Source organism: Hyperolius riggenbachi, chromosome 4 (genome assembly GCF_040937935.1).
Source record: "Hyperolius riggenbachi isolate aHypRig1 chromosome 4, aHypRig1.pri, whole genome shotgun sequence".
Classification (NCBI taxonomy): Eukaryota; Metazoa; Chordata; class Amphibia; order Anura; family Hyperoliidae; genus Hyperolius; species Hyperolius riggenbachi.
Genome location: NC_090649.1, coordinates 42,411,648 through 42,436,332, shown reverse-complemented (window position 1 = coordinate 42,436,332; position 24,685 = coordinate 42,411,648). Strand labels below are relative to the sequence as shown.

The 24,685-nt window shown below is 46.0% G+C and overlaps 27 non-coding genes across 27 annotated transcripts; 13 read left to right on the top strand and 14 right to left on the bottom strand.

Moving 5' to 3' along the window:
- Positions 1-128: 128 nt before the first annotated feature.
- On the top strand, positions 129-199 carry TRNAG-GCC (transfer RNA glycine (anticodon GCC)). The gene has a single exon. It is a non-coding gene; the product is annotated as a tRNA-Gly (tRNA).
- A 1,343-nt stretch (positions 200-1,542) lies between these two features.
- TRNAK-CUU (transfer RNA lysine (anticodon CUU)) lies at positions 1,543-1,615 on the bottom strand. Its single transcript has one exon. It is a non-coding gene; the product is annotated as a tRNA-Lys (tRNA).
- A 134-nt stretch (positions 1,616-1,749) lies between these two features.
- On the top strand, positions 1,750-1,820 carry TRNAG-GCC (transfer RNA glycine (anticodon GCC)). The gene has a single exon. It is a non-coding gene; the product is annotated as a tRNA-Gly (tRNA).
- A 1,344-nt stretch (positions 1,821-3,164) lies between these two features.
- Positions 3,165-3,237, bottom strand: TRNAK-CUU (transfer RNA lysine (anticodon CUU)). The gene has a single exon. It is a non-coding gene; the product is annotated as a tRNA-Lys (tRNA).
- Positions 3,238-4,785: 1,548 nt separating this feature from the next.
- Positions 4,786-4,858, bottom strand: TRNAK-CUU (transfer RNA lysine (anticodon CUU)). The gene has a single exon. It is a non-coding gene; the product is annotated as a tRNA-Lys (tRNA).
- A 1,545-nt stretch (positions 4,859-6,403) lies between these two features.
- On the bottom strand, positions 6,404-6,476 carry TRNAK-CUU (transfer RNA lysine (anticodon CUU)). The gene has a single exon. It is a non-coding gene; the product is annotated as a tRNA-Lys (tRNA).
- Positions 6,477-6,610: 134 nt separating this feature from the next.
- TRNAG-GCC (transfer RNA glycine (anticodon GCC)) lies at positions 6,611-6,681 on the top strand. Its single transcript has one exon. It is a non-coding gene; the product is annotated as a tRNA-Gly (tRNA).
- A 1,344-nt stretch (positions 6,682-8,025) lies between these two features.
- Positions 8,026-8,098, bottom strand: TRNAK-CUU (transfer RNA lysine (anticodon CUU)). The gene has a single exon. It is a non-coding gene; the product is annotated as a tRNA-Lys (tRNA).
- A 134-nt stretch (positions 8,099-8,232) lies between these two features.
- TRNAG-GCC (transfer RNA glycine (anticodon GCC)) lies at positions 8,233-8,303 on the top strand. The gene has a single exon. It is a non-coding gene; the product is annotated as a tRNA-Gly (tRNA).
- A 1,663-nt stretch (positions 8,304-9,966) lies between these two features.
- TRNAK-CUU (transfer RNA lysine (anticodon CUU)) lies at positions 9,967-10,039 on the bottom strand. The gene has a single exon. It is a non-coding gene; the product is annotated as a tRNA-Lys (tRNA).
- A 134-nt stretch (positions 10,040-10,173) lies between these two features.
- Positions 10,174-10,244, top strand: TRNAG-GCC (transfer RNA glycine (anticodon GCC)). The gene has a single exon. It is a non-coding gene; the product is annotated as a tRNA-Gly (tRNA).
- Positions 10,245-11,587: 1,343 nt separating this feature from the next.
- On the bottom strand, positions 11,588-11,660 carry TRNAK-CUU (transfer RNA lysine (anticodon CUU)). Its single transcript has one exon. It is a non-coding gene; the product is annotated as a tRNA-Lys (tRNA).
- Positions 11,661-11,794: 134 nt separating this feature from the next.
- Positions 11,795-11,865, top strand: TRNAG-GCC (transfer RNA glycine (anticodon GCC)). Its single transcript has one exon. It is a non-coding gene; the product is annotated as a tRNA-Gly (tRNA).
- A 1,343-nt stretch (positions 11,866-13,208) lies between these two features.
- TRNAK-CUU (transfer RNA lysine (anticodon CUU)) lies at positions 13,209-13,281 on the bottom strand. Its single transcript has one exon. It is a non-coding gene; the product is annotated as a tRNA-Lys (tRNA).
- Positions 13,282-13,415: 134 nt separating this feature from the next.
- TRNAG-GCC (transfer RNA glycine (anticodon GCC)) lies at positions 13,416-13,486 on the top strand. The gene has a single exon. It is a non-coding gene; the product is annotated as a tRNA-Gly (tRNA).
- A 2,032-nt stretch (positions 13,487-15,518) lies between these two features.
- TRNAK-CUU (transfer RNA lysine (anticodon CUU)) lies at positions 15,519-15,591 on the bottom strand. The gene has a single exon. It is a non-coding gene; the product is annotated as a tRNA-Lys (tRNA).
- Positions 15,592-15,725: 134 nt separating this feature from the next.
- On the top strand, positions 15,726-15,796 carry TRNAG-GCC (transfer RNA glycine (anticodon GCC)). Its single transcript has one exon. It is a non-coding gene; the product is annotated as a tRNA-Gly (tRNA).
- Positions 15,797-17,139: 1,343 nt separating this feature from the next.
- On the bottom strand, positions 17,140-17,212 carry TRNAK-CUU (transfer RNA lysine (anticodon CUU)). Its single transcript has one exon. It is a non-coding gene; the product is annotated as a tRNA-Lys (tRNA).
- Positions 17,213-17,346: 134 nt separating this feature from the next.
- On the top strand, positions 17,347-17,417 carry TRNAG-GCC (transfer RNA glycine (anticodon GCC)). The gene has a single exon. It is a non-coding gene; the product is annotated as a tRNA-Gly (tRNA).
- Positions 17,418-18,760: 1,343 nt separating this feature from the next.
- On the bottom strand, positions 18,761-18,833 carry TRNAK-CUU (transfer RNA lysine (anticodon CUU)). The gene has a single exon. It is a non-coding gene; the product is annotated as a tRNA-Lys (tRNA).
- A 134-nt stretch (positions 18,834-18,967) lies between these two features.
- Positions 18,968-19,038, top strand: TRNAG-GCC (transfer RNA glycine (anticodon GCC)). The gene has a single exon. It is a non-coding gene; the product is annotated as a tRNA-Gly (tRNA).
- Positions 19,039-20,381: 1,343 nt separating this feature from the next.
- On the bottom strand, positions 20,382-20,454 carry TRNAK-CUU (transfer RNA lysine (anticodon CUU)). The gene has a single exon. It is a non-coding gene; the product is annotated as a tRNA-Lys (tRNA).
- Positions 20,455-20,588: 134 nt separating this feature from the next.
- On the top strand, positions 20,589-20,659 carry TRNAG-GCC (transfer RNA glycine (anticodon GCC)). The gene has a single exon. It is a non-coding gene; the product is annotated as a tRNA-Gly (tRNA).
- A 1,343-nt stretch (positions 20,660-22,002) lies between these two features.
- On the bottom strand, positions 22,003-22,075 carry TRNAK-CUU (transfer RNA lysine (anticodon CUU)). Its single transcript has one exon. It is a non-coding gene; the product is annotated as a tRNA-Lys (tRNA).
- Positions 22,076-22,209: 134 nt separating this feature from the next.
- On the top strand, positions 22,210-22,280 carry TRNAG-GCC (transfer RNA glycine (anticodon GCC)). The gene has a single exon. It is a non-coding gene; the product is annotated as a tRNA-Gly (tRNA).
- Positions 22,281-23,623: 1,343 nt separating this feature from the next.
- TRNAK-CUU (transfer RNA lysine (anticodon CUU)) lies at positions 23,624-23,696 on the bottom strand. Its single transcript has one exon. It is a non-coding gene; the product is annotated as a tRNA-Lys (tRNA).
- Positions 23,697-23,830: 134 nt separating this feature from the next.
- Positions 23,831-23,901, top strand: TRNAG-GCC (transfer RNA glycine (anticodon GCC)). The gene has a single exon. It is a non-coding gene; the product is annotated as a tRNA-Gly (tRNA).
- The last annotated feature ends 784 nt before the right edge of the window (positions 23,902-24,685 follow it).

Genomic DNA, 24,685 nt, shown 5'->3' with positions numbered 1-24,685 from the left:
GCTTGAGCTGAAATGTCAAAAATTGCAAAATGGCGTCAGCCTCACCTTTGCCATCCGCACAGAAGAAGGCAATCTTGTATGGCCTGATTTGGCTGGCCACGTTTTTCAGCACCGAGCAACAGGGCAAGGCATTGGTGGTTCAGTGGTAGAATTCTCGCCTGCCACGCGGGAGGCCCGGGTTCGATTCCCGGCCAATGCAAATGCTAGGATTTTGGCACACCTCCACACTTTGCACTTCTCAAGCTTAAGACATCTCTGCAGGCCAGAAGCCATTTAAGGACATTTGCAAGAGTCACCGTGGCACTTGGCCACAGTGCTGGCTGACAGTCGAGAAGAGGGACCCTAGTACCCAGCAAACATGACTCTAAGACACACAAGTTAAAGCAGCCTTGGGACACTTGCATGCCCAAAGGCCTTGCATGTCTTCTAGCAGTGCCAGTGACGTGCAGCATCTCTCCCTCTCCAGTACTCACCTATTAGGCTTCTTTTTAACTGTCTAGAAAAGCCTCGGAAATGCCAAGTCAGCAGCATCTGCTCATCTGGTGTTGTTTTACAACTTTTTGCCTTGTTGTCTTTGCACTCTACTCAGGGCCTTGCTCAAATTTGGAGCGTTCTCTCTAGGCCCTCATTCATTCTACTTTTGTCCTGAGTTTTCTCACAGTAGATGTTGAGATGTTGTGTCAGCTTACCTACAACTTGCTTTCCCAGCACCTAGCAATTAAGAAAACATACTAAAAGTACAGAAAAAAAAGTAGTAACAAACTTAAGTCAAATGAAAGCAACCACTTTTTTTGCTTGCCGGGACTGAAAGGCTTTTTGGTTTGTAACTTTTGTTGGGAAGTACCTCATCTAAAAACAAGTTAAGGGAAAGAGCAACTTCCTTTTTTTCAATCCTCTCAGCTAAATCTCAGGCCGTGTGCAGAGTGCCCTCCTCATACTGCTATGTGAGCACCTTTGGAGTGCAAAGCCTAATACACACCATACCAATGCCTGTCAGATAGATGGGTCGAACAGATGATTTCCGGCAGGTCCGATCTGATTTCCGATCGTTTTTCTGATGGATATGCATAGTAGTGATCGGAAATCCGAACGGAAATCCGATCGTGTCTGTCGGAAAGGATCTATCGTCCCATCTATCTGATGGGGAATTGCATGGTGTGCACCAGGCATACGAGAATGAGTATCTTTCAGGTGGTTGTTCCTTGTCAAGTGATTGATTGTAAGTCTCTCCTTGACAAAAGGACTGGAGTAAAGCCAACGGAAATCTGGGAAAAGCAGATAAGAAAAGTAGTATAGGAAAGATGAGTAAGATTGTAAGAAGGAGTGTTTTTCTCTTTCTTGGGGTGGTGAAGCACTTTTGCTGAAAAGTTGTTAAAAGAGGTTGTGTGAGTAAAAGTGAAGGGGAAAGCTGAGATGACATTTTCGTTTGTTAGCAAAGGGAGTGGGGAGTGGCATGTGAAAGAGGAAGTGATGGCCTGGTGATGGTTTGTAATCGTTTTGGAGGAGCTCTGCCTAGTAGAAAGTAAAAGGAGAAGCTTTGATCGCCCAACGTGGGGCTCGAACCCACGACCCTGAGATTAAGAGTCTCATGCTCTACCGACTGAGCTAGCCGGGCTTGCTTGCTTGAGCTGAAATGTCAAAAATTGCAAAATGGCGCCAGCCTCACCTTTGCCATCCGCACAGAAGAAGGCAATCTTGTATGGCCTGATTTGGCTGGCCACGTTTTTCAGCACCGAGCAACAGGGCAAGGCATTGGTGGTTCAGTGGTAGAATTCTCGCCTGCCACGCGGGAGGCCCGGGTTCGATTCCCGGCCAATGCAAATGCTAGGATTTTGGCACACCTCCACACTTTGCACTTCTCAAGCTTAAGACATCTCTGCAGGCCAGAAGCCATTTAAGGACATTTGCAAGAGTCACCGTGGCACTTGGCCACAGTGCTGGCTGACAGTCGAGAAGAGGGACCCTAGTACCCAGCAAACATGACTCTAAGACACACAAGTTAAAGCAGCCTTGGGACACTTGCGTGCCCAAAGGCCTTGCATGTCTTCTAGCAGTGCCAGTGACGTGCAGCATCTCTCCCTCTCCAGTACTCACCTATTAGGCTTCTTTTTAACTGTCTAGAAAAGCCTCGGAAATGCCAAGTCAGCAGCATCTGCTCATCTGGTGTTGTTTTACAACTTTTTGCCTTGTTGTCTTTGCACTCTACTCAGGGCCTTGCTCAAATTTGGAGCGTTCTCTCTAGGCCCTCATTCATTCTACTTTTGTCCTGAGTTTTCTCACAGTAGATGTTGAGATGTTGTGTCAGCTTACCTACAACTTGCTTTCCCAGCACCTAGCAATTAAGAAAACATACTAAAAGTACAGAAAAAAAAAGTAGTAACAAACTTAAGTCAAATGAAAGCAACCACTTTTTTTGCTTGCCGGGACTGAAAGGCTTTTTGGTTTGTAACTTTTGTTGGGAAGTACCTCATCTAAAAACAAGTTAAGGGAAAGAGCAACTTCCTTTTTTTCAATCCTCTCAGCTAAATCTCAGGCCGTGTGCAGAGTGCCCTCCTCATACTGCTATGTGAGCACCTTTGGAGTGCAAAGCCTAATACACACCATACCAATGCCTGTCAGATAGATGGGTCGAACAGATGATTTCCGGCAGGTCCGATCTGATTTCCGATCGTTTTTCTGATGGATTTGCATAGTAGTGATCGGAAATCCGAACGGAAATCCGATCGTGTCTGTCGGAAAGGATCTATCGTCCCATCTATCTGATGGGGAATTGCATGGTGTGCACCAGGCATACGAGAATGAGTATCTTTCAGGTGGTTGTTCCTTGTCAAGTGATTGATTGTAAGTCTCTCCTTGACAAAAGGACTGGAGTAAAGCCAACGGAAATCTGGGAAAAGCAGATAAGAAAAGTAGTATAGGAAAGATGAGTAAGATTGTAAGAAGGAGTGTTTTTCTCTTTCTTGGGGTGGTGAAGCACTTTTGCTGAAAAGTTGTTAAAAGAGGTTGTGTGAGTAAAAGTGAAGGGGAAAGCTGAGATGACATTTTCGTTTGTTAGCAAAGGGAGTGGGGAGTGGCATGTGAAAGAGGAAGTGATGGCCTGGTGATGGTTTGTAATCGTTTTGGAGGAGCTCTGCCTAGTAGAAAGTAAAAGGAGAAGCTTTGATCGCCCAACGTGGGGCTCGAACCCACGACCCTGAGATTAAGAGTCTCATGCTCTACCGACTGAGCTAGCCGGGCTTGCTTGCTTGAGCTGAAATGTCAAAAATTGCAAAATGGCGCCAGCCTCACCTTTGCCATCCGCACAGAAGAAGGCAATCTTGTATGGCCTGATTTGGCTGGCCACGTTTTTCAGCACCGAGCAACAGGGCAAGGCATTGGTGGTTCAGTGGTAGAATTCTCGCCTGCCACGCGGGAGGCCCGGGGTCGATTCCCGGCCAATGCAAATGCTAGGATTTTGGCACACCTCCACACTTTGCACTTCTCAAGCTTAAGACATCTCTGCAGGCCAGAAGCCATTTAAGGACATTTGCAAGAGTCACCGTGGCACTTGGCCACAGTGCTGGCTGACAGTCGAGAAGAGGGACCCTAGTACCCAGCAAACATGACTCTAAGACACACAAGTTAAAGCAGCCTTGGGACACTTGCGTGCCCAAAGGCCTTGCATGTCTTCTAGCAGTGCCAGTGACGTGCAGCATCTCTCCCTCTCCAGTACTCACCTATTAGGCTTCTTTTTAACTGTCTAGAAAAGCCTCGGAAATGCCAAGTCAGCAGCATCTGCTCATCTGGTGTTGTTTTACAACTTTTTGCCTTGTTGTCTTTGCACTCTACTCAGGGCCTTGCTCAAATTTGGAGCGTTCTCTCTAGGCCCTCATTCATTCTACTTTTGTCCTGAGTTTTCTCACAGTAGATGTTGAGATGTTGTGTCAGCTTACCTACAACTTGCTTTCCCAGCACCTAGCAATTAAGAAAACATACTAAAAGTACAGAAAAAAAAGTAGTAACAAACTTAAGTCAAATGAAAGCAACCACTTTTTTTGCTTGCCGGGACTGAAAGGCTTTTTGGTTTGTAACTTTTGTTGGGAAGTACCTCATCTAAAAACAAGTTAAGGGAAAGAGCAACTTCCTTTTTTTCAATCCTCTCAGCTAAATCTCAGGCCGTGTGCAGAGTGCCCTCCTCATACTGCTATGTGAGCACCTTTGGAGTGCAAAGCCTAATACACACCATACCAATGCCTGTCAGATAGATGGGTCGAACAGATGATTTCCGGCAGGTCCGATCTGATTTCCGATCGTTTTTCTGATGGATTTGCATAGTAGTGATCGGAAATCCGAACGGAAATCCGATCGTGTCTGTCGGAAAGGATCTATCGGCCCATCTATCTGATGGGGAATTGCATGGTGTGCACCAGGCATACGAGAATGAGTATCTTTCAGGTGGTTGTTCCTTGTCAAGTGATTGATTGTAAGTCTCTCCTTGACAAAAGGACTGGAGTAAAGCCAACGGAAATCTGGGAAAAGCAGATAAGAAAAGTAGTATAGGAAAGATGAGTAAGATTGTAAGAAGGAGTGTTTTTCTCTTTCTTGGGGTGGTGAAGCACTTTTGCTGAAAAGTTGTTAAAAGAGGTTGTGTGAGTAAAAGTGAAGGGGAAAGCTGAGATGACATTTTCGTTTGTTAGCAAAGGGAGTGGGGAGTGGCATGTGAAAGAGGAAGTGATGGCCTGGTGATGGTTTGTAATCGTTTTGGAGGAGCTCTGCCTAGTAGAAAGTAAAAGGAGAAGCTTTGATCGCCCAACGTGGGGCTCGAACCCACGACCCTGAGATTAAGAGTCTCATGCTCTACCGACTGAGCTAGCCGGGCTTGCTTGCTTGAGCTGAAATGTCAAAAATTGCAAAATGGCGCCAGCCTCACCTTTGCCATCCGCACAGAAGAAGGCAATCTTGTATGGCCTGATTTGGCTGGCCACGTTTTTCAGCACCGAGCAACAGGGCAAGGCATTGGTGGTTCAGTGGTAGAATTCTCGCCTGCCATGCAGGAGGCCCGGGTTCGATTCCCGGCCAATGCAAATGCTAGGATTTTGGCACACCTCTTTGCACTTCTCAAGCTTAAGACATCTCTGCAGGCCAGAAGCCATTTAAGGACATTTGCAAGAGTCACCGTGGCACTTGGCCACAGTGCTGGCTGACAGTCGAGAAGAGGGACCCTAGTACCCAGCAAACATGACTCTAAGACACACAAGTTAAAGCAGCCTTGGGACACTTGCGTGCCCAAAGGCCTTGCATGTCTTCTAGCAGTGCCAGTGACGTGCAGCATCTCTCCCTCTCCAGTACTCACCTATTAGGCTTCTTTTTAACTGTCTAGAAAAGCCTCGGAAATGCCAAGTCAGCAGCATCTGCTCATCTGGTGTTGTTTTACAACTTTTTGCCTTGTTGTCTTTGCACTCTACTCAGGGCCTTGCTCAAATTTGGAGCGTTCTCTCTAGGCCCTCATTCATTCTACTTTTGTCCTGAGTTTTCTCACAGTAGATGTTGAGATGTTGTGTCAGCTTACCTACAACTTGCTTTCCCAGCACCTAGCAATTAAGAAAACATACTAAAAGTACAGAAAAAAAAAAGTAGTAACAAACTTAAGTCAAATGAAAGCAACCACTTTTTTTGCTTGCCGGGACTGAAAGGCTTTTTGGTTTGTAACTTTTGTTGGGAAGTACCTCATCTAAAAACAAGTTAAGGGAAAGAGCAACTTCCTTTTTTTCAATCCTCTCAGCTAAATCTCAGGCCGTGTGCAGAGTGCCCTCCTCATACTGCTATGTGAGCACCTTTGGAGTGCAAAGCCTAATACACACCATACCAATGCCTGTCAGATAGATGGGTCGAACAGATGATTTCCGGCAGGTCCGATCTGATTTCCGATCGTTTTTCTGATGGATTTGCATAGTAGTGATCGGAAATCCGAACGGAAATCCGATCGTGTCTGTCGGAAAGGATCTATCGGCCCATCTATCTGATGGGGAATTGCATGGTGTGCACCAGGCATACGAGAATGAGTATCTTTCAGGTGGTTGTTCCTTGTCAAGTGATTGATTGTAAGTCTCTCCTTGACAAAAGGACTGGAGTAAAGCCAACGGAAATCTGGGAAAAGCAGATAAGAAAAGTAGTATAGGAAAGATGAGTAAGATTGTAAGAAGGAGTGTTTTTCTCTTTCTTGGGGTGGTGAAGCACTTTTGCTGAAAAGTTGTTAAAAGAGGTTGTGTGAGTAAAAGTGAAGGGGAAAGCTGAGATGACATTTTCGTTTGTTAGCAAAGGGAGTGGGGAGTGGCATGTGAAAGAGGAAGTGATGGCCTGGTGATGGTTTGTAATCGTTTTGGAGGAGCTCTGCCTAGTAGAAAGTAAAAGGAGAAGCTTTGATCGCCCAACGTGGGGCTCGAACCCACGACCCTGAGATTAAGAGTCTCATGCTCTACCGACTGAGCTAGCCGGGCTTGCTTGCTTGAGCTGAAATGTCAAAAATTGCAAAATGGCGCCAGCCTCACCTTTGCCATCCGCACAGAAGAAGGCAATCTTGTATGGCCTGATTTGGCTGGCCACGTTTTTCAGCACCGAGCAACAGGGCAAGGCATTGGTGGTTCAGTGGTAGAATTCTCGCCTGCCACGCGGGAGGCCTGGGTTCGATTCCCGGCCAATGCAAATGCTAGGATTTTGGCACACCTCCACACTTTGCACTTCTCAAGCTTAAGACATCTCTGCAGGCCAGAAGCCATTTAAGGACATTTGCAAGAGTCACCGTGGCACTTGGCCACAGTGCTGGCTGACAGTCGAGAAGAGGGACCCTAGTACCCAGCAAACATGACTCTAAGACACACAAGTTAAAGCAGCCTTTGGACACTTGCGTGCCCAAAGGCCTTGCATGTCTTCTAGCAGTGCCAGTGACGTGCAGCATCTCTCCCTCTCCAGTACTCACCTATTAGGCTTCTTTTTAACTGTCTAGAAAAGCCTCGGAAATGCCAAGTCAGCAGCATCTGCTCATCTGGTGTTGTTTTACAACTTTTTGCCTTGTTGTCTTTGCACTCTACTCAGGGCCTTGCTCAAATTTGGAGCGTTCTCTCTAGGCCCTCATTCATTCTACTTTTGTCCTGAGTTTTCTCACAGTAGATGTTGAGATGTTGTGTCAGCTTACCTACAACTTGCTTTCCCAGCACCTAGCAATTAAGAAAACATACTAAAAGTACAGAAAAAAAAAGTAGTAACAAACTTAAGTCAAATGAAAGCAACCACTTTTTTTGCTTGCCGGGACTGAAAGGCTTTTTGGTTTGTAACTTTTGTTGGGAAGTACCTCATCTAAAAACAAGTTAAGGGAAAGAGCAACTTCCTTTTTTTCAATCCTCTCAGCTAAATCTCAGGCCGTGTGCAGAGTGCCCTCCTCATACTGCTATGTGAGCACCTTTGGAGTGCAAAGCCTAATACACACCATACCAATGCCTGTCAGATAGATGGGTCGAACAGATGATTTCCGGCAGGTCCGATCTGATTTCCGATCGTTTTTCTGATGGATTTGCATAGTAGTGATCGGAAATCCGAACGGAAATCCGATCGTGTCTGTCGGAAAGGATCTATCGGCCCATCTATCTGATGGGGAATTGCATGGTGTGCACCAGGCATACGAGAATGAGTATCTTTCAGGTGGTTGTTCCTTGTCAAGTGATTGATTGTAAGTCTCTCCTTGACAAAAGGACTGGAGTAAAGCCAACGGAAATCTGGGAAAAGCAGATAAGAAAAGTAGTATAGGAAAGATGAGTAAGATTGTAAGAAGGAGTGTTTTTCTCTTTCTTGGGGTGGTGAAGCACTTTTGCTGAAAAGTTGTTAAAAGAGGTTGTGTGAGTAAAAGTGAAGGGGAAAGCTGAGATGACATTTTCGTTTGTTAGCAAAGGGAGTGGGGAGTGGCATGTGAAAGAGGAAGTGATGGCCTGGTGATGGTTTGTAATCGTTTTGGAGGAGCTCTGCCTAGTAGAAAGTAAAAGGAGAAGCTTTGATCGCCCAACATGGGGCTCGAACCCACGACCCTGAGATTAAGAGTCTCATGCTCTACCGACTGAGCTAGCCGGGCTTGCTTGCTTGAGCTGAAATGTCAAAAATTGCAAAATGGCGCCAGCCTCACCTTTGCCATCCGCACAGAAGAAGGCAATCTTGTATGGCCTGATTTGGCTGGCCACGTTTTTCAGCACCGAGCAACAGGGCAAGGCATTGGTGGTTCAGTGGAAGAATTCTCGCCTGCCACGCGGGAGGCCCGGGTTCGATTCCCGGCCAATGCAAATGCTAGGCTTTTGGCACACCTCCACACTTTGCACTTCTCAAGCTTAAAGGGGAACTGAAGAGAGAGGTATATGGAGGCTGTCATGTTTATTTCCTTTTAGACAATACCAGTTGCCTAGCAGCCCTGCTGATCCTCTGCCTCTAATACTATTAGCCATAGCCCCTGAACAAGCATGCAGCAGATCAGGTGTTTCAGTGGTTCAGACTTATAAGTCTGATCTGACAAGACTAGCTGCATGCTTGTTTCTGGTTTTAATCAGATACTACTGCAGAGAAATAGACCAGCAGGGCTGCCAGGCAACTGGTATTGATTAAAAGGAAATAAACATGACAGCCTCCATATACCTCTCTCTTCAGTTCCCCTTTAAGACATCTCTGCAGGCCAGAAGCCATTTAAGGACATTTGCAAGAGTCACCGTGGCACTTGGCCACAGTGCTGGCTGACAGTCGAGAAGAGGGACCCTAGTACCCAGCAAACATGACTCTAAGACACACAAGTTAAAGCAGCCTTGGGACACTTGCGTGCCCAAAGGCCTTGCATGTCTTCTAGCAGTGCCAGTGACGTGCAGCATCTCTCCCTCTCCTGTACTCACCTATTAGGCTTCTTTTTAACTGTCTAGAAAAGCCTCGGAAATGCCAAGTCAGCAGCATCTGCTCATCTGGTGTTGTTTTACAACTTTTTGCCTTGTTGTCTTTGCACTCTACTCAGGGCCTTGCTCAAATTTGGAGCGTTCTCTCTAGGCCCTCATTCATTCTACTTTTGTCCTGAGTTTTCTCACAGTAGATGTTGAGATGTTGTTTCAGCTTACCTACAACTTGCTTTCCCAGCACCTAGCAATTAAGAAAACATACTAAAAGTACAGAAAAAAAAGTAGTAACAAACTTAAGTCAAATGAAAGCAACCACTTTTTTTGCTTGCCGGGACTGAAAGGCTTTTTGGTTTGTAACTTTTGTTGGGAAGTACCTCATCTAAAAACAAGTTAAGGGAAAGAGCAACTTCCTTTTTTTCAATCCTCTCAGCTAAATCTCAGGCCGTGTGCAGAGTGCCCTCCTCATACTGCTATGTGAGCACCTTTGGAGTGCAAAGCCTAATACACACCATACCAATGCCTGTCAGATAGATGGGTCGAACAGATGATTTCCGGCAGGTCCGATCTGATTTCCGATCGTTTTTCTGATGGATTTGCATAGTAGTGATCGGAAATCCGAACGGAAATCCGATCGTGTCTGTCGGAAAGGATCTATCGGCCCATCTATCTGATGGGGAATTGCATGGTGTGCACCAGGCATACGAGAATGAGTATCTTTCAGGTGGTTGTTCCTTGTCAAGTGATTGATTGTAAGTCTCTCCTTGACAAAAGGACTGGAGTAAAGCCAACGGAAATCTGGGAAAAGCAGATAAGAAAAGTAGTATAGGAAAGATGAGTAAGATTGTAAGAAGGAGTGTTTTTCTCTTTCTTGGGGTGGTGAAGCACTTTTGCTGAAAAGTTGTTAAAAGAGGTTGTGTGAGTAAAAGTGAAGGGGAAAGCTGAGATGACATTTTCGTTTGTTAGCAAAGGGAGTGGGGAGTGGCATGTGAAAGAGGAAGTGATGGCCTGGTGATGGTTTGTAATCGTTTTGGAGGAGCTCTGCCTAGTAGAAAGTAAAAGGAGAAGCTTTGATCGCCCAACGTGGGGCTCGAACCCACGACCCTGAGATTAAGAGTCTCATGCTCTACCGACTGAGCTAGCCGGGCTTGCTTGCTTGAGCTGAAATGTCAAAAATTGCAAAATGGCGCCAGCCTCACCTTTGCCATCCGCACAGAAGAAGGCAATCTTGTATGGCCTGATTTGGCTGGCCACGTTTTTCAGCACCGAGCAACAGGGCAAGGCATTGGTGGTTCAGTGGTAGAATTCTCGCCTGCCACGCGGGAGGCCCGGGTTCGATTCCCGGCCAATGCAAATGCTAGGATTTTGGCACACCTCCACACTTTGCACTTCTCAAGCTTAAGACATCTCTGCAGGCCAGAAGCCATTTAAGGACATTTGCAAGAGTCACCGTGGCACTTGGCCACAGTGCTGGCTGACAGTCGAGAAGAGGGACCCTAGTACCCAGCAAACATGACTCTAAGACACACAAGTTAAAGCAGCCTTGGGACACTTGCGTGCCCAAAGGCCTTGCATGTCTTCTAGCAGTGCCAGTGACGTGCAGCATCTCTCCCTCTCCAGTACTCACCTATTAGGCTTCTTTTTAACTGTCTAGAAAAGCCTCGGAAATGCCAAGTCAGCAGCATCTGCTCATCTGGTGTTGTTTTACAACTTTTTGCCTTGTTGTCTTTGCACTCTACTCAGGGCCTTGCTCAAATTTGGAGCGTTCTCTCTAGGCCCTCATTCATTCTACTTTTGTCCTGAGTTTTCTCACAGTAGATGTTGAGATGTTGTGTCAGCTTACCTACAACTTGCTTTCCCAGCACCTAGCAATTAAGAAAACATACTAAAAGTACAGAAAAAAAAGTAGTAACAAACTTAAGTCAAATGAAAGCAACCACTTTTTTTGCTTGCCGGGACTGAAAGGCTTTTTGGTTTGTAACTTTTGTTGGGAAGTACCTCATCTAAAAACAAGTTAAGGGAAAGAGCAACTTCCTTTTTTTCAATCCTCTCAGCTAAATCTCAGGCCGTGTGCAGAGTGCCCTCCTCATACTGCTATGTGAGCACCTTTGGAGTGCAAAGCCTAATACACACCATACCAATGCCTGTCAGATAGATGGGTCGAACAGATGATTTCCGGCAGGTCCGATCTGATTTCCGATCGTTTTTCTGATGGATTTGCATAGTAGTGATCGGAAATCCGAACGGAAATCCGATCGTGTCTGTCGGAAAGGATCTATCGGCCCATCTATCTGATGGGGAATTGCATGGTGTGCACCAGGCATACGAGAATGAGTATCTTTCAGGTGGTTGTTCCTTGTCAAGTGATTGATTGTAAGTCTCTCCTTGACAAAAGGACTGGAGTAAAGCCAACGGAAATCTGGGAAAAGCAGATAAGAAAAGTAGTATAGGAAAGATGAGTAAGATTGTAAGAAGGAGTGTTTTTCTCTTTCTTGGGGTGGTGAAGCACTTTTGCTGAAAAGTTGTTAAAAGAGGTTGTGTGAGTAAAAGTGAAGGGGAAAGCTGAGATGACATTTTCGTTTGTTAGCAAAGGGAGTGGGGAGTGGCATGTGAAAGAGGAAGTGATGGCCTGGTGATGGTTTGTAATCGTTTTGGAGGAGCTCTGCCTAGTAGAAAGTAAAAGGAGAAGCTTTGATCGCCCAACGTGGGGCTCGAACCCACGACCCTGAGATTAAGAGTCTCATGCTCTACCGACTGAGCTAGCCGGGCTTGCTTGCTTGAGCTGAAATGTCAAAAATTGCAAAATGGCGCCAGCCTCACCTTTGCCATCCGCACAGAAGAAGGCAATCTTGTATGGCCTGATTTGGCTGGCCACGTTTTTCAGCACCGAGCGACAGGGCAAGGCATTGGTGGTTCAGTGGTAGAATTCTCGCCTGCCACGCGGGAGGCCTGGGTTCGATTCCCGGCCAATGCAAATGCTAGGATTTTGGCACACCTCCACACTTTGCACTTCTCAAGCTTAAGACATCTCTGCAGGCCAGAAGCCATTTAAGGACATTTGCAAGAGTCACCGTGGCACTTGGCCACAGTGCTGGCTGACAGTCGAGAAGAGGGACCCTAGTACCCAGCAAACATGACTCTAAGACACACAAGTTAAAGCAGCCTTGGGACACTTGCGTGCCCAAAGGCCTTGCATGTCTTCTAGCAGTGCCAGTGACGTGCAGCATCTCTCCCTCTCCAGTACTCACCTATTAGGCTTCTTTTTAACTGTCTAGAAAAGCCTCGGAAATGCCAAGTCAGCAGCATCTGCTCATCTGGTGTTGTTTTACAACTTTTTGCCTTGTTGTCTTTGCACTCTACTCAGGGCCTTGCTCAAATTTGGAGCTTTCTCTCTAGGCCCTCATTCATTCTACTTTTGTCCTGAGTTTTCTCACAGTAGATGTTGAGATGTTGTGTCAGCTTACCTACAACTTGCTTTCCCAGCACCTAGCAATTAAGAAAACATACTAAAAGTACAGAAAAAAAAGTAGTAACAAACTTAAGTCAAATGAAAGCAACCACTTTTTTTGCTTGCCGGGACTGAAAGGCTTTTTGGTTTGTAACTTTTGTTGGGAAGTACCTCATCTAAAAACAAGTTAAGGGAAAGAGCAACTTCCTTTTTTTCAATCCTCTCAGCTAAATCTCAGGCCGTGTGCAGAGTGCCCTCCTCATACTGCTATGTGAGCACCTTTGGAGTGCAAAGCCTAATACACACCATACCAATGCCTGTCAGATAGATGGGTCGAACAGATGATTTCCGGCAGGTCCGATCTGATTTCCGATCGTTTTTCTGATGGATTTGCATAGTAGTGATCGGAAATCCGAACGGAAATCCGATCGTGTCTGTCGGAAAGGATCTATCGGCCCATCTATCTGATGGGGAATTGCATGGTGTGCACCAGGCATACGAGAATGAGTATCTTTCAGGTGGTTGTTCCTTGTCAAGTGATTGATTGTAAGTCTCTCCTTGACAAAAGGACTGGAGTAAAGCCAACGGAAATCTGGGAAAAGCAGATAAGAAAAGTAGTATAGGAAAGATGAGTAAGATTGTAAGAAGGAGTGTTTTTCTCTTTCTTGGGGTGGTGAAGCACTTTTGCTGAAAAGTTGTTAAAAGAGGTTGTGTGAGTAAAAGTGAAGGGGAAAGCTGAGATGACATTTTCGTTTGTTAGCAAAGGGAGTGGGGAGTGGCATGTGAAAGAGGAAGTGATGGCCTGGTGATGGTTTGTAATCGTTTTGGAGGAGCTCTGCCTAGTAGAAAGTAAAAGGAGAAGCTTTGATCGCCCAACGTGGGGCTCGAACCCACGACCCTGAGATTAAGAGTCTCATGCTCTACCGACTGAGCTAGCCGGGCTTGCTTGCTTGAGCTGAAATGTCAAAAATTGCAAAATGGCGCCAGCCTCACCTTTGCCATCCGCACAGAAGAAGGCAATCTTGTATGGCCTGATTTGGCTGGCCACGTTTTTCAGCACCGAGCAACAGGGCAAGGCATTGGTGGTTCAGTGGTAGAATTCTCGCCTGCCACGCGGGAGTCCCGGGTTCGATTCCCGGCCAATGCAAATGCTAGGATTTTGGCACACCTCCACACTTTGCACTTCTCAAGCTTAAAGAGACTCCGTAACAAAAATTGCATCCAGTTTTTTATCATCCTACAAGTTCCAAAAGCTATTCTAATGTGTTCTGGCTTACTGCAGCACTTTGTACTATCACAGTCTCTGTAATAAATCAACTTATCTCTCTCTTGTCAGACTTGTCAGCCTGTGTCTGGAAGGCTGCCAAGTTCTTCAGTGTTGTGGTTCTGCTATGAACTCCCCCTTCCAGGCCCCTCTATGCACACTGCCTGTGTGTTATTTAGATTAGAGCAGCTTCTCTCTTCTCTCTTATCTTTTACAAGCTGGATAAATCGTCCTCTGAGCTGGCTGGGCTTTCACATAGTGAGGAATTACAGACAAGGGCAAAGCTGTTTGCAGGAAGAAAAGAGCAACCTAAAACTTCAGTGCATGAGAGATGCAGGGGGAAAGAAACACACAAATGATCTCTTGAGATTCAAAAGGAAGGCTGTATACAGCCTGCTTGTGTATGGATGTATTTTCTATGTGTGGACATACTGTACATCAACCTACTTCCTGTTTTGGTGGCCATTTTGTTTGTTTACAAACAAACTTTTTAAAACTGTTTTTAACCACTTATAATGCGGCGGGGAGCGGTGAAATTGTGACAGAAGGTAATAGGAGATGTCCCCTAACGCACTGGTATGTTTACTTTTGTGTGATTTTAACAATACAGATTCTCTTTAAGACATCTCTGCAGGCCAGAAGCCATTTAAGGACATTTGCAAGAGTCACCGTGGCACTTGGCCACAGTGCTGGCTGACAGTCGAGAAGAGGGACCCTAGTACCCAGCAAACATGACTCTAAGACACACAAGTTAAAGCAGCCTTGGGACACTTGCGTGCCCAAAGGCCTTGCATGTCTTCTAGCAGTGCCAGTGACGTGCAGCATCTCTCCCTCTCCAGTACTCACCTATTAGGCTTCTTTTTAACTGTCTAGAAAAGCCTCGGAAATGCCAAGTCAGCAGCATCTGCTCATCTGGTGTTGTTTTACAACTTTTTGCCTTGTTGTCTTTGCACTCTACTCAGGGCCTTGCTCAAATTTGGAGCGTTCTCTCTAGGCCCTCATTCATTCTACTTTTGTCCTGAGTTTTCTCACAGTAGATGTTGAGATGTTGTGTCAGCTTACCTACAACTTGCTTTCCCAGCACCTAGCAATTAAGAAAACATACTAAAAGTACAGAAAAAAAAGTAGTAACAAACTTAAGTCAAATGAAAGCAACCACTTTTTTTGCTTGCCGGGACTGAAAGGCTTTTTGGTTTGTAACTTTTGTTGGGAAGTACCTCATCTAAAAACAAGTTAAGGGAAAGAGCAACTTCCTTTTTTTCAATCCTCTCAGCTAAATCTCAGGCCGTGTGCAGAGTGCCCTCCTCATACTGCTATGTGAGCACCTTTGGAGTGCAAAGCCTAATACACACCATACCAATGCCTGTCAGATAGATGGGTCGAACAGATGATTTCCGGCAGGTCCGATCTGATTTCCGATCGTTTTTCTGATGGATTTGCATAGTAGTGATCGGAAATCCGAACGGAAATCCGATCGTGTCTGTCGGAAAGGATCTATCGGCCCATCTATCTGATGGGGAATTGCATGGTGTGCACCAGGCATACGAGAATGAGTATCTTTCAGGTGGTTGTTCCTTGTCAAGTGATTGATTGTAAGTCTCTCCTTGACAAAAGGACTGGAGTAAAGCCAACGGAAATCTGGGAAAAGCAGATAAGAAAAGTAGTATAGGAAAGATGAGTAAGATTGTAAGAAGGAGTGTTTTTCTCTTTCTTGGGGTGGTGAAGCACTTTTGCTGAAAAGTTGTTAAAAGAGGTTGTGTGAGTAAAAGTGAAGGGGAAAGCTGAGATGACATTTTCGTTTGTTAGCAAAGGGAGTGGGGAGTGGCATGTGAAAGAGGAAGTGATGGCCTGGTGATGGTTTGTAATCGTTTTGGAGGAGCTCTGCCTAGTAGAAAGTAAAAGGAGAAGCTTTGATCGCCCAACGTGGGGCTCGAACCCACGACCCTGAGATTAAGAGTCTCATGCTCTACCGACTGAGCTAGCCGGGCTTGCTTGCTTGAGCTGAAATGTCAAAAATTGCAAAATGGCGCCAGCCTCACCTTTGCCATCCGCACAGAAGAAGGCAATCTTGTATGGCCTGATTTGGCTGGCCACGTTTTTCAGCACCAAGCAACAGGGCAAGGCATTGGTGGTTCAGTGGTAGAATTCTCGCCTGCCACGCGGGAGGCCCGGGTTCGATTCCCGGCCAATGCAAATGCTAGGATTTTGGCACACCTCCACACTTTGCACTTCTCAAGCTTAAGACATCTCTGCAGGCCAGAAGCCATTTAAGGACATTTGCAAGAGTCACCGTGGCACTTGGCCACAGTGCTGGCTGACAGTCGAGAAGAGGGACCCTAGTACCCAGCAAACATGACTCTAAGACACACAAGTTAAAGCAGCCTTGGGACACTTGCGTGCCCAAAGGCCTTGCATGTCTTCTAGCAGTGCCAGTGACGTGCAGCATCTCTCCCTCTCCAGTACTCACCTATTAGGCTTCTTTTTAACTGTCTAGAAAAGCCTCGGAAATGCCAAGTCAGCAGCATCTGCTCATCTGGTGTTGTTTTACAACTTTTTGCCTTGTTGTCTTTGCACTCTACTCAGGGCCTTGCTCAAATTTGGAGCGTTCTCTCTAGGCCCTCATTCATTCTACTTTTGTCCTGAGTTTTCTCACAGTAGATGTTGAGATGTTGTGTCAGCTTACCTACAACTTGCTTTCCCAGCACCTAGCAATTAAGAAAACATACTAAAAGTACAGAAAAAAAAGTAGTAACAAACTTAAGTCAAATGAAAGCAACCACTTTTTTTGCTTGCCGGGACTGAAAGGCTTTTTGGTTTGTAACTTTTGTTGGGAAGTACCTCATCTAAAAACAAGTTAAGGGAAAGAGCAACTTCCTTTTTTTCAATCCTCTCAGCTAAATCTCAGGCCGTGTGCAGAGTGCCCTCCTCATACTGCTATGTGAGCACCTTTGGAGTGCAAAGCCTAATACACACCATACCAATGCCTGTCAGATAGATGGGTCGAACAGATGATTTCCGGCAGGTCCGATCTGATTTCCGATCGTTTTTCTGATGGATTTGCATAGTAGTGATCGGAAATCCGAACGGAAATCCGATCGTGTCTGTCGGAAAGGATCTATCGGCCCATCTATCTGATGGGGAATTGCATGGTGTGCACCAGGCATACGAGAATGAGTATCTTTCAGGTGGTTGTTCCTTGTCAAGTGATTGATTGTAAGTCTCTCCTTGACAAAAGGACTGGAGTAAAGCCAACGGAAATCTGGGAAAAGCAGATAAGAAAAGTAGTATAGGAAAGATGAGTAAGATTGTAAGAAGGAGTGTTTTTCTCTTTCTTGGGGTGGTGAAGCACTTTTGCTGAAAAGTTGTTAAAAGAGGTTGTGTGAGTAAAAGTGAAGGGGAAAGCTGAGATGACATTTTCGTTTGTTAGCAAAGGGAGTGGGGAGTGGCATGTGAAAGAGGAAGTGATGGCCTGGTGATGGTTTGTAATCGTTTTGGAGGAGCTCTGCCTAGTAGAAAGTAAAAGGAGAAGCTTTGATCGCCCAACGTGGGGCTCGAACCCACGACCCTGAGATTAAGAGTCTCATGCTCTACCGACTGAGCTAGCCGGGCTTGCTTGCTTGAGCTGAAATGTCAAAAATTGCAAAATGGCGCCAGCCTCACCTTTGCCATCCGCACAGAAGAAGGCAATCTTGTATGGCCTGATTTGGCTGGCCACGTTTTTCAGCACCGAGCAACAGGGCAAGGCATTGGTGGTTCAGTGGTAGAATTCTCGCCTGCCACGCGGGAGGCCTGGGTTCGATTCCCGGCCAATGCAAATGCTAGGATTTTGGCACACCTCCACACTTTGCACTTCTCAAGCTTAAGACATCTCTGCAGGCCAGAAGCCATTTAAGGACATTTGCAAGAGTCACCGTGGCACTTGGCCACAGTGCTGGCTGACAGTCGAGAAGAGGGACCCTAGTACCCAGCAAACATGACTCTAAGACACACAAGTTAAAGCAGCCTTGGGACACTTGCGTGCCCAAAGGCCTTGCATGTCTTCTAGCAGTGCCAGTGACGTGCAGCATCTCTCCCTCTCCAGTACTCACCTATTAGGCTTCTTTTTAACTGTCTAGAAAAGCCTCGGAAATGCCAAGTCAGCAGCATCTGCTCATCTGGTGTTGTTTTACAACTTTTTGCCTTGTTGTCTTTGCACTCTACTCAGGGCCTTGCTCAAATTTGGAGCGTTCTCTCTAGGCCCTCATTCATTCTACTTTTGTCCTGAGTTTTCTCACAGTAGATGTTGAGATGTTGTGTCAGCTTACCTACAACTTGCTTTCCCAGCACCTAGCAATTAAGAAAACATACTAAAAGTACAGAAAAAAAAGTAGTAACAAACTTAAGTCAAATGAAAGCAACCACTTTTTTTGCTTGCCGGGACTGAAAGGCTTTTTGGTTTGTAACTTTTGTTGGGAAGTACCTCATCTAAAAACAAGTTAAGGGAAAGAGCAACTTCCTTTTTTTCAATCCTCTCAGCTAAATCTCAGGCCGTGTGCAGAGTGCCCTCCTCATACTGCTATGTGAGCACCTTTGGAGTGCAAAGCCTAATACACACCATACCAATGCCTGTCAGATAGATGGGTCGAACAGATGATTTCCGGCAGGTCCGATCTGATTTCCGATCGTTTTTCTGATGGATTTGCATAGTAGTGATCGGAAATCCGAACGGAAATCCGATCGTGTCTGTCGGAAAGGATCTATCGGCCCATCTATCTGATGGGGAATTGCATGGTGTGCACCAGGCATACGAGAATGAGTATCTTTCAGGTGGTTGTTCCTTGTCAAGTGATTGATTGTAAGTCTCTCCTTGACAAAAGGACTGGAGTAAAGCCAACGGAAATCTGGGAAAAGCAGATAAGAAAAGTAGTATAGGAAAGATGAGTAAGATTGTAAGAAGGAGTGTTTTTCTCTTTCTTGGGGTGGTGAAGCACTTTTGCTGAAAAGTTGTTAAAAGAGGTTGTGTGAGTAAAAGTGAAGGGGAAAGCTGAGATGACATTTTCGTTTGTTAGCAAAGGGAGTGGGGAGTGGCATGTGAAAGAGGAAGTGATGGCCTGGTGATGGTTTGTAATCGTTTTGGAGGAGCTCTGCCTAGTAGAAAGTAAAAGGAGAAGCTTTGATCGCCCAACGTGGGGCTCGAACCCACGACCCTGAGATTAAGAGTCTCATGCTCTACCGACTGAGCTAGCCGGGCTTGCTTGCTTGAGCTGAAATGTCAAAAATTGCAAAATGGCGCCAGCCTCACCTTTGCCATCCGCACAGAAGAAGGCAATCTTGTATGGCCTGATTTGGCTGGCCACGTTTTTCAGCACCAAGCAACAGGGCAAGGCATTGGTGGTTCAGTGGTAGAATTCTCGCCTGCCACGCGGGAGGCCCGGGTTCGATTCCCGGCCAATGCAAATGCTAGGATTTTGGCACACCTCCACACTTTGCACTTCTCAAGCTTAAGACATCTCTGCAGGCCAGAAGCCATTTAAGGACATTTGCAAGAGTCACCGTGGCACTTGGCCACAGTGCTGGCTGACAGTCGAGAAGAGGGACCCTAGTACCCAGCAAACATGACTCTAAGACACACAAGTTAAAGCAGCCTTGGGACACTTGCGTGCCCAAAGGCCTTGCATGTCTTCTAGCAGTGCCAGTGACGTGCAGCATCTCTCCCTCTCCAGTACTCACCTATTAGGCTTCTTTTTAACTGTCTAGAAAAGCCTCGGAAATGCCAAGTCAGCAGCATCTGCTCATCTGGTGTTGTTTTACAACTTTTTGCCTTGTTGTCTTTGCACTCTACTCAGGGCCTTGCTCAAATTTGGAGCGTTCTCTCTAGGCCCTCATTCATTCTACTTTTGTCCTGAGTTTTCTCACAGTAGATGTTGAGATGTTGTGTCAGCTTACCTACAACTTGCTTTCCCAGCACCTAGCAATTAAGAAAACATACTAAAAGTACAGAAAAAAAAGTAGTAACAAACTTAAGTCAAATGAAAGCAACCACTTTTTTTGCTTGCCGGGACTGAAAGGCTTTTTGGTTTGTAACTTTTGTTGGGAAGTACCTCATCTAAAAACAAGTTAAGGGAAAGAGCAACTTCCTTTTTTTCAATCCTCTCAGCTAAATCTCAGGCCGTGTGCAGAGTGCCCTCCTCATACTGCTATGTGAGCACCTTTGGAGTGCAAAGCCTAATACACACCATACCAATGCCTGTCAGATAGATGGGTCGAACAGATGATTTCCGGCAGGTCCGATCTGATTTCCGATCGTTTTTCTGATGGATTTGCATAGTAGTGATCGGAAATCCGAACGGAAATCCGATCGTGTCTGTCGGAAAGGATCTATCGGCCCATCTATCTGATGGGGAATTGCATGGTGTGCACCAGGCATACGAGAATGAGTATCTTTCAGGTGGTTGTTCCTTGTCAAGTGATTGATTGTAAGTCTCTCCTTGACAAAAGGACTGGAGTAAAGCCAACGGAAATCTGGGAAAAGCAGATAAGAAAAGTAGTATAGGAAAGATGAGTAAGATTGTAAGAAGGAGTGTTTTTCTCTTTCTTGGGGTGGTGAAGCACTTTTGCTGAAAAGTTGTTAAAAGAGGTTGTGTGAGTAAAAGTGAAGGGGAAAGCTGAGATGACATTTTCGTTTGTTAGCAAAGGGAGTGGGGAGTGGCATGTGAAAGAGGAAGTGATGGCCTGGTGATGGTTTGTAATCGTTTTGGAGGAGCTCTGCCTAGTAGAAAGTAAAAGGAGAAGCTTTGATCGCCCAACGTGGGGCTCGAACCCACGACCCTGAGATTAAGAGTCTCATGCTCTACCGACTGAGCTAGCCGGGCTTGCTTGCTTGAGCTGAAATGTCAAAAATTGCAAAATGGCGCCAGCCTCACCTTTGCCATCCGCACAGAAGAAGGCAATCTTGTATGGCCTGATTTGGCTGGCCACGTTTTTCAGCACCGAGCAACAGGGCAAGGCATTGGTGGTTCAGTGGTAGAATTCTCGCCTGCCACGCGGGAGGCCTGGGTTCGATTCCCGGCCAATGCAAATGCTAGGATTTTGGCACACCTCCACACTTTGCACTTCTCAAGCTTAAGACATCTCTGCAGGCCAGAAGCCATTTAAGGACATTTGCAAGAGTCACCGTGGCACTTGGCCACAGTGCTGGCTGACAGTCGAGAAGAGGGACCCTAGTACCCAGCAAACATGACTCTAAGACACACAAGTTAAAGCAGCCTTGGGACACTTGCGTGCCCAAAGGCCTTGCATGTCTTCTAGCAGTGCCAGTGACGTGCAGCATCTCTCCCTCTCCAGTACTCACCTATTAGGCTTCTTTTTAACTGTCTAGAAAAGCCGCGGAAATGCCAAGTCAGCAGCATCTGCTCATCTGGTGTTGTTTTACAACTTTTTGCCTTGTTGTCTTTGCACTCTACTCAGGGCCTTGCTCAAATTTGGAGCGTTCTCTCTAGGCCCTCATTCATTCTACTTTTGTCCTGAGTTTTCTCACAGTAGATGTTGAGATGTTGTGTCAGCTTACCTACAACTTGCTTTCCCAGCACCTAGCAATTAAGAAAACATACTAAAAGTACAGAAAAAAAAGTAGTAACAAACTTAAGTCAAATGAAAGCAACCACTTTTTTTGCTTGCCGGGACTGAAAGGCTTTTTGGTTTGTAACTTTTGTTGGGAAGTACCTCATCTAAAAACAAGTTAAGGGAAAGAGCAACTTCCTTTTTTTCAATCCTCTCAGCTAAATCTCAGGCCGTGTGCAGAGTGCCCTCCTCATACTGCTATGTGAGCACCTTTGGAGTGCAAAGCCTAATACACACCATACCAATGCCTGTCAGATAGATGGGTCGAACAGATGATTTCCGGCAGGTCCGATCTGATTTCCGATCGTTTTTCTGATGGATTTGCATAGTAGTGATCGGAAATCCGAACGGAAATCCGATCGTGTCTGTCGGAAAGGATCTATCGGCCCATCTATCTGATGGGGAATTGCATGGTGTGCACCAGGCATACGAGAATGAGTATCTTTCAGGTGGTTGTTCCTTGTCAAGTGATTGATTGTAAGTCTCTCCTTGACAAAAGGACTGGAGTAAAGCCAACGGAAATCTGGGAAAAGCAGATAAGAAAAGTAGTATAGGAAAGATGAGTAAGATTGTAAGAAGGAGTGTTTTTCTCTTTCTTGGGGTGGTGAAGCACTTTTGCTGAAAAGTTGTTAAAAGAGGTTGTGTGAGTAAAAGTGAAGGGGAAAGCTGAGATGACATTTTCGTTTGTTAGCAAAGGGAGTGGGGAGTGGCATGTGAAAGAGGAAGTGATGGCCTGGTGATGGTTTGTAATCGTTTTGGAGGAGCTCTGCCTAGTAGAAAGTAAAAGGAGAAGCTTTGATCGCCCAACGTGGGGCTCGAACCCACGACCCTGAGATTAAGAGTCTCATGCTCTACCGACTGAGCTAGCTGGGCTTGCTTGCTTGAGCTGAAATGTCAAAAATTGCAAAATGGCGCCAGCCTCACCTTTGCCATCCGCACAGAAGAAGGCAATCTTGTATGGCCTGATTTGGCTGGCCACGTTTTTCAGCACCGAGCAACAGGGCAAGGCATTGGTGGTTCAGTGGTAGAATTCTCGCCTGCCACGCGGGAGGCCCGGGTTTGATTCCCGGCCAATGCAAATGCTAGGATTTTGGCACACCTCCACACTTTGCACGTCTCAAGCTTAAGACATCTCTGCAGGCCAGAAGCCATTTAAGGACATTTGCAAGAGTCACCGTGGCACTTGGCCACAGTGCTGGCTGACAGTCGAGAAGAGGGACCCTAGTACCCAGCAAACATGACTCTAAGACACACAAGTTAAAGCAGCCTTGGGACACTTGCGTGCCCAAAGGCCTTGCATGTCTTCTAGCAGTGCCAGTGACGTGCAGCATCTCTCCCTCTCCAGTACTCACCTATTAGGCTTCTTTTTAACTGTCTAGAAAAGCCTCGGAAATGCCAAGTCAGCAGCATCTGCTCATCTGGTGTTGTTTTACAACTTTTTGCCTTGTTGTCTTTGCACTCTACTCAGGGCCTTGCTCAAATTTGGAGCGTTCTCTCTAGGCCCTCATTCATTCTACTTTTGTCCTGAGTTTTCTCACAGTAGATGTTGAGATGTTGTGTCAGCTTACCTACAACTTGCTTTCCCAGCACCTAGCAATTAAGAAAACATACTAAAAGTACAGAAAAAAAAGTAGTAACAAACTTAAGTCAAATGAAAGCAACCACTTTTTTTGCTTGCCGGGACTGAAAGGCTTTTTGGTTTGTAACTTTTGTTGGGAAGTACCTCATCTAAAAACAAGTTAAGGGAAAGAGCAACTTCCTTTTTTTCAATCCTCTCAGCTAAATCTCTGGCCGTGTGCAGAGTGCCCTCCTCATACTGCTATGTGAGCACCTTTGGAGTGCAAAGCCTAATACACACCATACCAATGCCTGTCAGATAGATGGGTCGAACAGATGATTTCCGGCAGGTCCGATCTGATTTCCGATCGTTTTTCTGATGGATTTGCATAGTAGTGATCGGAAATCCGAACGGAAATCCGATCGTGTCTGTCGGAAAGGATCTATCGGCCCATCTATCTGATGGGGAATTGCATGGTGTGCACCAGGCATACGAGAATGAGTATCTTTCAGGTGGTTGTTCCTTGTCAAGTGATTGATTGTAAGTCTCTCCTTGACAAAAGGACTGGAGTAAAGCCAACGGAAATCTGGGAAAAGCAGATAAGAAAAGTAGTATAGGAAAGATGAGTAAGATTGTAAGAAGGAGTGTTTTTCTCTTTCTTGGGGTGGTGAAGCACTTTTGCTGAAAAGTTGTTAAAAGAGGTTGTGTGAGTAAAAGTGAAGGGGAAAGCTGAGATGACATTTTCGTTTGTTAGCAAAGGGAGTGGGGAGTGGCATGTGAAAGAGGAAGTGATGGCCTGGTGATGGTTTGTAATCGTTTTGGAGGAGCTCTGCCTAGTAGAAAGTAAAAGGAGAAGCTTTGATCGCCCAACGTGGGGCTCGAACCCACGACCCTGAGATTAAGAGTCTCATGCTCTACCGACTGAGCTAGCCGGGCTTGCTTGCTTGAGCTGAAATGTCAAAAATTGCAAAATGGCGCCAGCCTCACCTTTGCCATCCGCACAGAAGAAGGCAATCTTGTATGGCCTGATTTGGCTGGCCACGTTTTTCAGCACCGAGCATCAGGGCAAGGCATTGGTGGTTCAGTGGTAGAATTCTCGCCTGCCACGCGGGAGGCCCGGGTTTGATTCCCGGCCAATGCAAATGCTAGGATGTTGGCACACCTCCACACTTTGCATGTCTCAAGCTTAAGACATCTCTGCAGGCCAGAAGCCATTTAAGGACATTTGCAAGAGTCACCGTGGCACTTGGCCACAGTGCTGGCTGACAGTCGAGAAGAGGGACCCTAGTACCCAGCAAACATGACTCTAAGACACACAAGTTAAAGCAGCCTTGGGACACTTGCGTGCCCAAAGGCCTTGCATGTCTTCTAGCAGTGCCAGTGACGTGCAGCATCTCTCCCTCTCCAGTACTCACCTATTAGGCTTCTTTTTAACTGTCTAGAAAAGCCTCGGAAATGCCAAGTCAGCAGCATCTGCTCATCTGGTGTTGTTTTACAACTTTTTGCCTTGTTGTCTTTGCACTCTACTCAGGGCCTTGCTCAAATTTGGAGCGTTCTCTCTAGGCCCTCATTCATTCTACTTTTGTCCTGAGTTTTCTCACAGTAGATGTTGAGATGTTGTGTCAGCTTACCTACAACTTGCTTTCCCAGCACCTAGCAATTAAGAAAACATACTAAAAGTACAGAAAAAAAGTAGTAACAAACTTAAGTCAAATGAAAGCAACCACTTTTTTTGCTTGCCGGGACTGAAAGGCTTTTTGGTTTGTAACTTTTGTTGGGAAGTACCTCATCTAAAAACAAGTTAAGGGAAAGAGCAACTTCCTTTTTTTCAATCCTCTCAGCTAAATCTCTGGCCGTGTGCAGAGTGCCCTCCTCATACTGCTATGTGAGCACCTTTGGAGTGCAAAGCCTAATACACACCATAC